This window comes from Poecilia reticulata, linkage group LG8, assembly GCF_000633615.1.
Source record: "Poecilia reticulata strain Guanapo linkage group LG8, Guppy_female_1.0+MT, whole genome shotgun sequence".
In the NCBI taxonomy this organism is placed as follows: Eukaryota; Metazoa; Chordata; class Actinopteri; order Cyprinodontiformes; family Poeciliidae; genus Poecilia; species Poecilia reticulata.
Window position 1 is genome coordinate 1,765,532 of NC_024338.1, and position 12,291 is coordinate 1,777,822.

Genomic DNA, 12,291 nt, shown 5'->3' on the forward strand with positions numbered 1-12,291 from the left:
AATAATCAAGAGCAAATTGTTTTTTATTGTATTTCTGACAAAATGCAGATCAGAATAGCATTCAGAAAAAAGTACTTTTTCTTTAATATTCTTTAATATTATCTAATAAAGATAATAAACATATTTGCCTAGAATTATGAATTTGGAACCTATAATGAAGATACAAAAATTGGAAAGGATACAGCATTAAATTAGTGGTATGCATGCTATAAAGAGGAATATAAATAAAAATAATATTCTTATGAGTCTCTCAAGCTGTAAGAATGGAGCCTGACAGCATGACAAGTCATTCTGGAGTTCTAGCCTTTTGGATAACATAGCTCTGTAAAATATTTTCTCAACATTAACTATAACATTACTTGGCCGAAGATGTTGCATCTATACTGATGGAGAGTGTAATATGCTGCTTGTGTGTGAAGAAGAGAGATCTATGATGCTTTTGATCCTTACTGCTGAATACATTTTGTATTTTGACGACTGATGACTGTTTGAACACGGTTAAGCATATAAGATATGAAATGCCTGTTTTCATTTAGTTGAAAATCATAAACTAAATGATGAAAGTCATCATTTAGTTCATTAACTAAATGATTTTCATAATTTAGTTGATGAAAATCCAAAACTCTCAGAGGATTTATTTTTAGATGCAGGTAATTTTAAAGTTGAAAATAGGAAAATAATGTGTGACATGTTCAGCAGGTTATTTCATTTTTACTTTTGAAAAGTTTTAAATAATATGTCATAATACCAACAAAAGCCTGATCTATTACAAGCTTTTGATGTTATTTTTAAAAAGTAACAACAGTTTTAAGGAAAAACAGTTTCTTGCTAACCAGGTTAATGAGAAGCTCTGTTTTAATTCTTATCATATTTCTATAATTGGAATTTTAATATGGTATCTGTAAATTTCATATCTAGTTGTAGTTGTTCATATCTGAGCAACTACAACTTCTACTACTACTGAACATATGTAAAATATTGTTTGGTGTGCACATGTGTTATTTGGGTCAGAGAATCCAATGGAGTCATTTTCTCATTTGCTGGACTTTACTGGGCTGGGGCAGTGATGAGATCTTGCAATCATGTGATGTCAGCACAAAACCAAGGAACACCGAATACTTTTCCAGCCCTTCAGAGTTTGATGCTAGAGCAGTTCTGGATCTGGTCAAAGTTAAGGCCTGCACTGGATCAGTGTGCATGGCATGTATCATTATATGGGGCAGGAGAAGGCTAGAGGACTGTTATTCTTTCATGTCTTTACAGCTTTAGCACAATTTCAACCTTACACAACAACAGAAAGAAAGCTGCCTGGCACACATGGGATGTTTGCCCAGAGGCCTCCCATGTCTTCTCCAAGCTGAGTCAGCACATTCTTACACTGGAAGATGGTGAACTGGAGATACTGGAGAGGTTTGTCATGCTACATCACTGCTACCAATGTGGATGAAGCCAGCCGTTTACATCCACATTGGACACTACAACCTCAGGTCTGCTCCAGGACGTTAGACGTGCTGCCTTTCAGTCAACCCAGAGGCTGACAGGGTCACAGAGAGTTCTGTTGACTGGTGATGGCATAAAGTTGGTGAGGAATGGCATATCTTCTGAAAAGCCAACTTTCCCATAGCCAAGAGCTGCAAACAGCTGACGAAATGTGGCTGCAAATCAGACTGTCAAGGTCTTTGATTCTCGGAGGATTTTACCAATGGTACTTGTACTCATGGACATAAATTGTAAGAATTAGGCAATTTCCTACAATATGTTCTTCCTTAACTTTGTCCAGTCACATTTGGAACTGATGGGTTAATGTGAAAAGCCTATCTAATTCTCTGTTTGATTAGATTAAAAAGCCATTTGTCTAGCTCTATTAATAGCTGAGAAAACACAACATTTGTTTTCAAATTGATCTTGGATGCCATGTCAGTTAAAGTATAATATGCAACTGGTATAGACAAAATTACCTTCAGTTATCATGTTAGTGCAATAAATAAATAAATAAAAACTGAACTGTACAATATTTATGTATTTTCTTCCACCTATTTGACAGTAGTGCTTAGTCATATGAAAGCCACTGAAAAAAGATTGTCTTATTGAATTCTGGTGTGGCCAGTGGTGTGCTTTAAAATATGATCTGTGTAGAATACATGTATCAAATTTCATGCTTGCCTCATGATTTGAGTGACTGTTTCACTCACCTGCTATGTCACTATGAGGAAAGGATCAAATCACTGCAGTAAAGTTTAATGTGATCAGCTCAACAAAAGAAGGATAAACATTTGAGAACAAACAACAGTAAACCTTTCTTTCACTCTTGTAAGCAGTCATCCTGGTGCACCTTCTAGACAAAAAGATTACAGTGGAGAACATCTCTGTGTCAGAAGAGATATCTCACCTTCTGAGTGTGTCTATGTCTGTGTTTTGATATTGTGTGTGTGTGTGTGTGTGTGTGTGTGCGTGCGTGTGTGTGCGTGTGTGTGCATGTGTGTGTGGACAGGGGTGAGTGTGTGTGTCTAAGTGTGTGTGTGTGCGTGTGTGTGTGTATGTGAGCGTGCGTGCGTGCATGTGTGTGTGTGCGTGCATTATCCAATAATCTCTCTCTCATTGCTGTCACCACCTGTCGGCTTGCTGCCATGCCATAATATGTGGATTGCTTCTTTATCTTTTGCATCACCATCATTGTTTTGATTTCTACCAGTGTATGTGTGTTGTATCCATGTGTGTGTGTGCATGCGTGTGTGATATTGCATACAGTAACTCAGGAATGATAGATCACCCACTTAGCAGCAGTGGTGAAGTACGTGAGCAGTGGATTTTATCTTCCTGAGTGTCAAGAGGAAACTCTATCCTTAGACACAAACTGGTGTGCTTCACTGATGCTACGCCCTCTGGCTTCTGACACACATTTCAGCCTGCAAGTCACAGTGATGTACTTCAATTACCAATTAGGAAGTGTGCCCAAATCAAATTGCTGTGAAAAAAAAGCTATGGCACTGTTTCTGAACAATGTGCCTTTAAAAAAATGCATATACTATTCTTTGAGTTAAAGACAGTGTTAATCTTCGGCCAAAATATTAATTAATTTATGTATCTGAATTTTGTTCAACTGTCACTTACTATCCTTCCATCCTCATTTCTTATAATTTTAAATGTAAAGAATACAAACATCCATCACTTATTTATATTGATCATATTATATTTTATGGAATATGTCACAATGTAATCTGTGCCGTGCGGTTCAGTACAAATTGAGATCAATTTGAAGATACTGGTGGAGCTTAGTGAGGACCAGATCATTTATATATATGAAAACTACATTCTCCATGTAAGAAGCAACTACTAAGTGTACTTCTTTTTTAATATGACTTTTTAAATGCAGACTCAACCGAGAAATTGAACTTAAACAATGAACCAGTAGCCTACTACAAATGATATTTTTGAGTTCTTGCATCTAAAATGTTGCTCAATCAATTAATGGCAAGAGACTGATTCACATTTATGCTTTTACTGTAATTTGCTGAGAAAAGACATTGCTGAATTTATGAGACCATCTCCTTAAGGAAAACAGTACATTGAAGAGTTGTAGGATTTACCGTACAGTCTTTCTATACTTTCCATCTTCATGCTGAAAAAAATCTTTCAGTGGCTCATTTGGTCTCAGGGCTGTAAGTTGAGGGAGTCAACATGAACCTCCTTTAGCTCCACCAAAGGACCAATCTGACAGGCATCCAGGGGCCACTTGTTCTCTCCTGTGAGAGAGAAGAAAGCCTATCAACATGTCCTAAATTAGAAAATGAACAGTTTGAACTAATTTAAAAAAAAATAATTTACATTTTTTTACAGTGGTTGCATTTTTTCCACACTGTTTCATTGTTGGCATATATGTATTCTTTGATAACCATAATTCATGTCCAATGCAGTGTTGAAGATTCAGACATAAGGTCAAAAAGCATTCATTGCCCAGCATAGTACCAGAAAACCATCATGATTTTCACAAAATTATTTCCCATTTCACATTACATAAGTGACCCCAGCTACTGAGGTTACACATTGCTACTGCATTTTTAATATTTAGTCACGGTAATTAATCTGTAACCAAACATATTCTGTAGAAAATGTAGCACACATTTTTCGGTGCTGAAGTGTTATAAAATAGGAACAATATATTACGAAATCAATAGGGTATCATGAAACAATGTTTCATATCACTGTTTTTAAACACAAAACGTTCTGATACCCAGGATTACAAACAGCTGATTTAAGTGCAAATGTAAACATTTTCGTAATATTTTGGGTAACACTTTATTTGAAAGGGTGTGAATAAGACTGACATGACACTGTCATAAACATGACATAACACCTGTCATGACCATGAATAAGTCTTCATGAATTTATGACTGTTGTCATAAAGTGTCATTCTGTAAATCATGACACCTTTAATACAAAGTTGACCTTATTCAAAATGTCTTCATTATGACAACTTTACATTAATTTAGACAAAATGTCTTTGTTATGACAACTTGGCTTTAACCTAGACAGAATTGTCTTTGTTATGACAACTTGACTTTAACCAAGAAATCATGATCTGACATAAATTTGTTATAAAAATATTACCGATTAAACTTTAAAAATTAGCTTTATGTGGGTAATTGCTCTGCTATTTTGTTTAGTCTTAAATTTATTAATTTAATTGATCCTAAAGTTTTACAGCAAGATGTCTACGAAGCACTTATGAATTTAGCATTTGAAACATTATTTAAGGCTGTTTTAAGTAGTGCAATACACCATCTCCACCAGTGAGAGGCAGCAGCGCACGAACAGGCGTGCAGTTTGTTGATGAAGAAGAATATATCTGACGTCAGCTAATGACTAAACAGCGTCCACTTGAGTGTAATTTAATCTCAGTACAAATCCAGCTGCACTGTATATTTCTTGTCTGGTGCCCAAATTTTTAGTAATAAAAGATCAAATTTAACACTGAATTTCCACTGTCAGACACATATTCATACATTATTAATATTGTCGTAGTCCTAATCCAACGTGTACTTACTCAAAATAGGTTATAAACAGCACACATTAACTCTGGGGATTTTTATTGTATCTAATTCGTGAGCAGCTAACTCACTGGCCATCAGTTGTTTCAATATTAACAAGTTTTTTTTTCACCCTGAAGAACTATCAGAGGAACTATCCTTTATATATTGCCCACCTGTTTTTCTAAGCCGTTGCAGACTCCTAGTGTGTGAGAGGGATCAGGTTTATATAGAGGATGCTGAGGATCAGACAGGGGTCATTGCTCAAACAGCAGTCATCCAGGGGTCAAACATGCATATGCCACGTGTTTGACAGGAACAGCTCAAAAAGAGGGAAGCATTTCCAATGTACCATGAATGTTTTAGTAAAACACAAAAATAGGATCAATGCTGGTACCTAATTATTTATTAATTATTTTTTTAGTACCTAACATTTTTGTATTTAACAGTGATGTTATTTGTTTGTGAAAATGTCACCCCACATTTTAAAAAAGTTGCTAATCTGCGCTAATCTGATCTTGCTCCATTCTCTAACTGTGCCACACAACATTATTCAGAGGGCCACAATCAGCAGTACTTTGGATACCACTGCTTTGTAGGATCTGCAATACTAACATAAGAGGCTGATTTTACATGAATAAATGCGGATGACATGCAACAAAATTATACTACACCTCACCAGTTGGTATTTTGAGCAGACAGGTCAACTCCCACCATCTCTGGGTCTTTTAATGGTAAACCCTCTCCTACATTTGAAAAGTGTGCGACCTCTACTGGTTGGAAGAGAAACCACATTTCAAGAGTAAATATGATAGTCAAGTTAGACATTAATGCATGTTAGTATTGTGGTTAAAACAGGGATTTTATCCATACATGCAACCATTTTATAACCATAAATCAGTTGTTTGATTTATCAGGCGTATTAAGTAATTTTAAAGTAAATCAGAACCAGGAAGGTACTAGTTTATTCCAGTGATGTGTTGCCACCATTCAGAAGAAAGAATACAATCACTGTGTTAGACTAGCAGTTAAGTGGTCTAACATTGCAGGCAGAGGGCAGCTTGCAATGATTTTTAATGATTTTTTGCTGATAATCTTTCATAAACCAAATGAACAGTAGGCACTGAGCATGAAAGGTAAAAACTACTTCAAATGTGTTTGACTAAATCGAAACTGAACCTTTGAACCTTTTCCTGACTATGATTTAGCAAGTTTCTTCTGATGGCCTGACGTCAGCCTTTGACTGAAATTGGCAGCATCCAGGGCTCAGGATGGGTGGAAGTAAGTCATGTTTCATTGGACTGCAAGCCATACATTTATTATCAGTACTGAAACATTCCACTTGGACTGAAACATTCCACTTGGACTGCATGTTTAACCTAGTCAGATAATGGCAAGGGTTTGGCAAATAACCTGCAATAAAGAATACAAATGAAAACCATCTAACAAAACCACGTTAGAGAAGAGAGGCTTTTATTGTTTTTGCTTGTGTTTATCTTTTTAGCATTGTTAAAGGAAAATAAAAAGAAATACAGTTACATGTTCTCTTAGCTTTTTTGTCTCAAATACCTTTTGGCCTTTTTTAAAATTAATTTGTTCAGAGTGAAAAAATGTATATGAATTCTCAGCCTTTTACTATCAGCTTTCATAAATTCTGATGTATATGTATGCAACCAGGTCATCTAAGACAACTTACAAAAACATCTGAAGTGTGTCATCTTTAAGACACACCTAGGACTGGCCCCAGGGAAGACCTCTATCTTCATTATTTACAGAGGTAAATGAAGCATGAAGCACACGGCATGAACTTTGTTGCAATACTATCAATCTGAGTTGGGTAAGAACTTTGCTGCAGCATCTGGCATCACATGAAAGTTTTCCAGAGAAGTTTTGAAAAAAAAAAAAGAATCCCACCAGCTCAACTCGGAAGCAACGAAAGGCTGGACTTTCTTTTGAAAGATTTTGACATTCATATTTTGACAATACAAGATGAAAGAAAGTTTATTTACAATGTCTTACATATGTATTCTTAAAACTTAATTATTTCATATTTTGTTAAGGTCGTAAAGAAGTTTAAGACAAAGATATAGTAGAATACAACAACCCAGACCGTGCACATCCTACACAGCTATGTTCAAACTCAATGGTGTCAGCATGACACAGCCATTTACCACCAACAAGTGGATGTCAAGCAAAATTGACAGGCAAGGAGAATGTCAATCAGTAAACCAACCAACAGGTCCATGGTAACTGGGTGAGCTTTGGAGATCCATAGAATTAGTTAGAACAGGACAACTTTTAGCAAAATTAAACTTTTTGTCCAGAATCCAAAACATTATGTGTTTATCACTCTGAATACACCATCCCCACTGTTAAATATGGAGGTGGCAGCATCATGCTCTGGGTGTTTCTCTTCAACGGGGTCAGGGAAGTCTGAAAAAGACTGGAGACCGGGGTGGAGCTTCAGCTTCAGGATAAACACCCTAAACATAAACCAGGCTACAATAGAATGGCTTAAAACAAACCACATTAATGTGCTAGAATGGCCCAGTCAAAGTCCAAACCTAAACCCAATCCAGAATCTGTGGCAAAATCTGAAAACTGCTGTTCACAAACTTTCCATCTAATCTGATTGAGTTTGAGCTGCTTTACACAGTCTGGGTTGTTTAAGAAGAATGGAAAAAATACTCAGTCACTAGATGCACAAAGCTGGTAGAGGCGAACCCTAAAGACCAGCAGCTGTTATGCAGTAAAAGGTGGTTCCACAAAGTGTAAACTCAGGGGGGCCAAATACTCTGTACTTTTAAGTGCTTAATTTGTAAAACAATAGTAAATACTTTTATAAGCCACTGTAAATGGATATTCCTAAAAGCAGCTTCAGTCGGACAGAATGAGATGTCAATGTCAATGTCAAATTTATTTATATAGCACTTTAAAACAGGTATAAAACTGCACCAAAGTACTGTACAAGAACGACAACACAAATGACAAAACAGAGCACCAAACAATATATCAATTAAATGCCAAAGAGTAAAAATTAGTTTTAAGAAGCGATTTAAAATGATCCAGACTGTGGGTAGATCTAATCTGGAAAGGTAAGTTATTCCATAAAACAGGAGCAGCAACAGAAAAAGCTCGATCTCCTTTCCTCTTAAGTCGAGTCCGAGGAACTGTCAGTAATTAATTATTTGATCGTAGGGTGAGATGTGAAAACTAAAGCTCCTCATGTAGTCCAATTCAATATCACCAATTGAATGACAACATTAAATCTTCACTCAGCACAATACAAGCTGAGCTGAGTATGAAGAAGAAGCAAACTTTGGAGTAAATTATGAAGAGAAAGGACACTGCTTAATCAAGAGGGATTTTAGATTTTGACTGAGCAACATGAATGTTTTTGTTGCTGTTAGCTCTTTTCCTTTCTTCTTCAGTTCAGTATCATCTCCAGGGTTGGTTACCTGATGACTGTTGCCTTTGCAGATGTTAGTCATTTAGATTGCTGTTGCTGCTTAGTGTTGTGCACTGATAGATTCCTCACGGATAAAACGTAGACTGTGCTGCATACACAAGAAGTCCTGGGATTTTATACTGTAGAGCTTTTAAAGCAAGTAATTAAAGCAGTGCTACACAGAAGGGAAATCAACAAAGAGCACGCCATGCATACATTATGAAAAGCAGTGACCAATACACACACCAAACATGGGTTGCTTTAATTGTTTGTGTACAAAGGACCTCTCACAGCACAGAATATTAGAGAGCCAGAGAACTTTGATGCCATAACAACTAATAAAGGAGATCATCCTTGACTAATATCAACCAGTGATTATGAGTGATAGAGAAAGGATTCTTTGTGGAATCGATTATAAAGTGTACAGCCTTCTACAACTCTACTTTAGGTAAGCATTTATACACTCCCCCCAAAAGTGGTAAAACATTTATAATAATTATACATACTGTATTTATACATCTCCATTTATGAAGCTAGTTTAACAAAACAGTTTTTTTCTCTTTTTGACAAGTTTAATTATTATCTGCATTGTCTTTCTCTTCAGCTCAAATGTGTGTAAATGTTCTGAGTAATAGTCAATAAATGCTGCTAAACATCCTAATCAAAGAATCAGGTTTCAGAGTTAATGCAGCTATGTCAGCATTCTCTCTCTCCCTCTCTCTGTCTTTCTTGGTTGCCGTTTCACTCATGTATTATATTTCAGAACTTTTCAGTAAGCCCTTTACATCTACCACACACACATACATATCTTCTGTCCTTTCCAGGAAAAGTGGAGTAATAGTTGAAGTTATTTGACCTTCCAGCCATATTGTTTAATGTGACAGAAACTTATCAGTTTCCTGAATTTCTGCAGCAGCCATGAGAGACTTAGTCAATGTTTAGAATGCCTGCTGTTTCTTCTGGTCATATGTTTATATTGGCCCTTGTTCAACACAGGATTTCACAAATATGCATACCCAGCAAGCACAAAGTGTAACTGATAGCATGAGGTGTTGGAGGCCCAGCAGATAGTTGGATTCCACTCATGACTTGACATAAGGCAGAACCTGTGAAGTCTGGCCCTTCTCATAGGGCTTTTATGAAACTACAGTAAGTTTCCAGAATATGGATTAAGGGTAAATTATTTTTCATTTGGATTTCAAGAAAACATCGAAATCATTTCCACATTAGCAGAATTGTTTTAGATTACCACCTTGAACAACTACCTTTCTTTCTCTGTTGCATCACTAATAAGACATAAGACTGGTTCCACTGTGATTTTCATGCTCTTTTCTGATCAAGGAAGACGACAATGCTGCTATAATTAAAGGCAACAGAATTACTTTCTTGTTGAATGATGGTTGTGAATGAGCCACCAGAGACAATCATTTAGTGCATTCTGAACCATGTCAGGTTTTACTTCAGAGTTTCCTCCTGTACAACATACAAATTGGATTATGGGAGCATATCGAATAAATGTGTTTCTTTTTTTATAACTTAAACTTTTAATCATTTTCCACTTATGAGCAGTTTCAAAACACAAACACAAATTTAAACATTAACCTATCTAGTTGGTGCAGGGTGATTTACATAAATTTCAGTATATTGTACATGAAGTTTTATAGTAATAGTATGGCACTGGTATACACTCTTAAAAGTGTATTTGGGCTGAAGTTCATCTTATGGACTAATTTGCATTAATTTCACTTAATTCTTTTGCTTTTGCTATGGCAACTTACTTTTTTGTGTTCATTTAACTCAGAACTTACAAATCTTTAACCTAAAGGAACTTTTCACTTTGACTTTACTTAAAACAGCTGAGTTCAATGCCAGTTTCGTATCTTATGTCTGACCAACTCAATTTATTATGATCATCCAACTCAATTCATTAAGTCCTTCCATCTCAATTTGCCAATTTGCTAAGTTTTATAACTTAATTCATAATGGGGTTTAACATGACAAATTTAAGTCACTCTTACTCAAATCATTTATTTTCTTCTAATAAACATTTAAAATATCTTTGACGCAATTCTACAGAAAGTCAACTCAAACTTTTAAGTAGTTCCAAACTAAATATTTTGGGCTGCAAACTTCTGAGTTTGCAACCCAAAAAAAAGTTACAAATCTTTTCCTTAAAGGACCTTTTTACTTTGACTTTACTTGAAATAATTAAGTTCAATACCATATGTCTATCCCACGTCTGACACCATGACTCAAACTTACCAGGGACAGATTCTGTCCACCCGCTTCGGATGTTATTATCCCATAGAATGGCGATTATCAGTGGTTATCAGCCCCATTGAATGGCCTCAGTTGGTCCTTGCTCTGCCTGCTAGCAGGCTGTTATCAACCATTCTATCGGTGATAGCCGTTTGTTGCTAATAGAACCTTTTTCTTTTTTTTTTTTTTTTTTTACCTTTTTTTAAAAACCTTTATTTATAATTTATCTGCGAATTTGAACAGGATATTAAGAATTTAATAAAAATACAAAAGCCAAACATATCCGTCATAAGATTTTAATTATGTATTTAAAAACAACACTGATAATCGCCATTCTATGGGATGATAACATCCGAAGCGGGTGCTCTGCCTGCTAGCAGGCTCAGTAGGTTGTTATCAACCATTCGTATCGGTAATCACAGCAGCTTGTGGCCGATAGAACCTTTTTTTATTTATTTTTTTTTAGCTTTTTTTTTTTTAAAAAAAAACCTTTATTTACAATTTATGTGCTAGTTTGAACAGGATATTAAGAATATTTACTACAAATACATGTCAGACGCATCGGTCATAATTCGGTATTTAAAAATAAGCAAAGTATAAAACCGGAGGGTTTTTGTTGTGGTTGTAACTTGATTTAAAAGCCTTTTTTTAAATTTACCAACTATTTTTGAGTACGATATCAATGATTTACTCCAAATAAATTTAAGAAAAAATTCAGATGTATTTTCTTTTGTGATTGCATGCCAAACAGTTCTGTAAACGTTTTAATATTTTTGATTGAAATAATTAAAATAAGGACGGATCCCGCAAAAACCCAAGAAGAAGAATAAGCTGACATCATCATATGCGACACTTACACTCCGGTGAGTAGAAACCTGCACCTGTCAAAATGTTTTTGTACTCTAAAACCAAAACTAACTCCAAAGTGTCACGTTATAAAGTTACTGATGGTAGTTTTAGGACTTAATGGCAGTAGGACTGTGATGCGAATGGTTGAAGACACGTTTGTAACATTTTTTTAGCTGGAAAATATGCGGTGGAAGCTAGCTAAATGAGCCTGTTGGAGGCTAATTGTACCTGTACACTGTACCTGTTCTTAATACGTTTAATTAGCCATGATAGAGTCACATAATAGTGTTTATAGTCATGCTTGTTGTTGCCACTTTGTAAAATTGAAGGGTTGCTAAAAACATCAGTGCCCCTAGGCTGTGATGATCTTTAAAGTTTTGTTTATGAACCCTGTCTGAATACACTGATTGCAGCTAAGTCATTTACTTGAAATAAAAACAAACTTGCACCAGTACAGGCACATTTCTTTCCYCCTGTCTATGTTATTTATTGCTGTTACAAGCCAGATGAAGAGAAGTAAAGAGCTGAGAACCTGATCTTTGAACAGACAGAGACTATGGTCTCTGTCTGTCAGGAGCAGTCTGGGATGCTTACTGAGGAGCATCCAATGATGATACCAGAGAACCAGGAAGATACTGTGATACTGCTTGATCTGGTTCCTGTTTCTCCTCCTGTTGTCCCATCCTCTCAGTCTTTTCAGAAGAAGAA